Below are 3,513 nucleotides of genomic sequence, written 5' to 3'. Positions count from 1 at the left end.
AACACGGAGGAGGAGGAGGAGGTGGAGGAGGACGAGGAGGAGGTGGAGGAGGTGGAGGAGGTTGGTGGTGCGTCGAGGGCAGCACACAGACATGACCCGGGTGCTGGTCATGTCCAGGAGGCTGCACGACAACACCGGTGAGGACAGCGGGCACGTGACGCGTGCGACGGCATCGCTGAACACTACCACTACCACCTGCATCGCCAGTCATGTGTACACTGCTCCACTTCGAGATCACCCTTACCGCTGCGGCCAAACGGTATGGCGGGTATGATCAGTGCCATGTTGAATGATGACAGCTCGCTCTGCGATGAGCTGTGAGCTCAGAATCGTTAGACAAAGTCTGACTCATGGCAATAGCTGAACTATCCATCTCGGTGGTCGCTGAGTTCGTCAGGGACACTCCATCACGTGCCCGCATGGGGTAGCTGGCGTCGGAGTGCCGAGGACTATGGTGTCCGACTGTGGGAGGGGATGGGGGGGGAAGGGACTGCACACCCGGCACCAAAGTTTCACCGCTCGTCAACCCCAGCGACACTCTGTCACCATCACGATCCCCGTGGCAACGGAAAAATCACACAGTCTTACAAGTTAGGTGCAACAGTGAGTTTAATGGTGAATATTATGTACAGATGCCCTAGCCCCTACAACTCTCCGCGACTGACTGCTGGGACTGTGCCATGGCGTGCTGGGACTGGGCCATGGCCTGCTGGGACTGTGCCATGGCCTGCTGGGACTGGGCCATGGCCTGCTGGGACTGTGCCATGGCCTGCTGGGACTGTGCCATGGCCTGCTGGGACTGTGCCATGGCGTGCTGGGACTGGGCCATGGCCTGGTGAGACTTGGCTAGGGCCCGTAGCGTGCCGGCAATTTCATGTTGGCTCTGGTGCATTGCTGCCTGTGAGAGGGCAGCCCTCTCCAGGGCCGAGGATGACACGTGCACGTGAAGCCCAACACCTTGCATAACCTGACCCATGGCCGAAACCGTTTCACCCATTGCCTCGACTGCGGACGCAACCCGTGCGGTGTCGGCCTGGGTGGCTGCCATGAGCGGCAGCACTCCCTGCACCTGGACGCGGTTTGACTCCTCTAACTGCGTCTGCAGCTGCTGGAAGACGGCCCTCATCCCGTCATTCTGTCCCTGGGTTTCACAATGCATCGGCTGTCCAGGTGGGTCGAGTAAATCCAGGAACCCGGAAAACGTCTGGGCGCCAGCTGGATGCTGGGCCTGGGCTGCCCTCCGACCGTCCAGCCCCTCGGCTGCTCCGACCTCCACCTGCTGTACCGGCTCAGCTGTGTGGTGCACACCAGACCGTGACCCAGGAGCCTCATCACTTAATTGCCCAACCGAGGTGAGTGTCTCTGGGATGGTGGATGGTGTGGGAGACAGCAGTACCACACGCTCTAGGTCCTCGTCCGTCAGAAATTCAGGACTGTCCTGGTCCCAGTCATGTCCCGGCGCAGGGCGCACGTGGACCATGTACGGTTCAGCGTCAGGTGAGTCCGTTGACTGCGTCGCCGTCCTCTGAGCGTCTGGGTCCACTGACCCCGTCCTGTCCTGTCTCATGGCCCGACCTTCGGGCAACGCACAGCCATGAAGGTCGTCACCTGTCCGTCCTCTGTACTTCCTGCTCGAGAGTCCCGGATTTAGGAGGATGGCACTCCTAGCCGACCTCCTGCCACCCTCTGGCGTGCGACCCTGGGTGCGGTGATCATCGTGAATGGTCGCCTGAATGTGGCACCAGACGGCCCTGGACGTTCGTCAGCATGCCCTAGGGAACAGAATGATAGGGGTTAGTTAGACACGCAAGGCCGGACGTAGGATGGTCCAGTGGGCAGAATGTGATGGGACAGAGGATGGGGGAGTCCAGTGGGTAGAGTGTGAGGGGACAGAGGATGGGGGGTCCAGTGGGTAGTGTGAGGGGACAGAGGATGGGGGTCCAGTGGGTAGAGTGTGAGGGACAGAAGATGGGGGGTCCAGTGGGTAGAGTGTGAGGGAACAGAGGATGGGGTGTCCAGTGGGTAGAGTGTGAGGGGACAGAGGATGGGGTGTCCAGTGGGTAGAGTGTGAGGGGACAGAGGATGGACTGGGGGGGGGGGGGGTTTGTCATGCAGGGTTGTCTCACTTGGTTCTGCACCTCCAACCTCGCATTGCGCGACCTCCCAGGTGGCAGATCCCTCAGCAAGGTCCAGTACCCTCTGCTCGAACATTGTCAGTGGGTGCATGACGGGTGAACCCCTCCGGTTCTGTTGTGAGCAGTCGTGTCCTGTTGGGGGGGGGGGGGGGGGGGGGGGGGGATAGATAGAGCATCACAATTCGGCAGGTATCAACAGGGCATTCAGATATTGGCACAGGTTGGGGGGAAAGTTGCAGCTACACCATGGCATCACTCCAGGGGGTCGCAGCGCTCATGTGGGTCTGTGAAAACTTTGTTAACCACCCTCCACTCACTCTCCCCCCTCCCCCTCCCCCTCGTGCCGGGGGGGGGGGGGGGGGGGGGGCTGGTGATGAGGGACATGGGGGGGGGGGGAATGGTTGTGACCCGGGGGCACCCTCGTGGCACTTACCCTGGCAGCCCTGGTGAGGTCGTGGAGCTTCTTGCGGCACTGCTCCCCAGACCGAGGGGTCTGCCCCACAGCACTGACTGCAGTGCCCACCTCACGCCAGGCCCGTCGCACAACACTGGAAGGGTGGCGATGCCCTCGTCTTGGGCAGAGGATGCCGCTGCGCTGCTCCACCTCATCGAGGAGGGTCTCTAGGTCCGTATCACGGAACCTCGGGGCGGCCCTCCGTGGCTCCGACATTTCCCCCCTCCTTTGTTTTCGTAGATCGCGCCCTTTTACGACGCAGAGCGGCGTCATTCGGGCGTCGCGCGCTGACGACTCGCTTCCGACGTCACACTCCCCCCCCCCGTGTTCCTCGCGGCCCCGATGCTAGCCCATTCCCGGGGCCAGAATATGTCGCGATCGGGGCCGTTTGGCGCCGTCGTCGCACTCGACCGAGTTCACGACGGCTTTCCCGATGCGGCGTGGCATCGGAGAATCGCGCCCGTTATTTTCCAAATCTTGAATAAACTACATTTTTTATTTTTTCATAGGATTTGTGTGTTGCTGGCGAGGCCAGGATTTGTTTCCCATTCCTGTTTACCTTTGAGAAGGTGGTGGTGAGCTGCCTTCTTGAACTGCTGCAGTCCATGTGCTCCGTTACAACCACAGTGCTGTCAGGGAGGGAGTTCCACGATTTTGATCCAGCGACAGTGAACGAATGATCATATAGTTCCAAGTCAAGTGTGTAGCATTGAGGGGAACTTGCAGGCAGTGATGTTCCCATGCATCTGTTATCCTTGCCCTTTGAAGTGGTAGACGCCTTACTTTTGGGAGGAGCTGTCAAAGGAGCTTGGGTGAGTTGCTGCAGTACATCTTGTACAAGGTATACACTACTGCCACTGTGCATCAGTGGCGGAGGGTGTGAATGTTTCTGGTGGTTGATGAGGTGCCGATCAAGCGGGCTGC

This window comes from Scyliorhinus canicula, chromosome 12 (genome assembly GCF_902713615.1).
Source record: "Scyliorhinus canicula chromosome 12, sScyCan1.1, whole genome shotgun sequence".
Classification (NCBI taxonomy): Eukaryota; Metazoa; Chordata; class Chondrichthyes; order Carcharhiniformes; family Scyliorhinidae; genus Scyliorhinus; species Scyliorhinus canicula.
The sequence above is the reverse complement of the archived record's forward strand: the minus strand, read 5'-3'. Positions refer to the sequence as shown.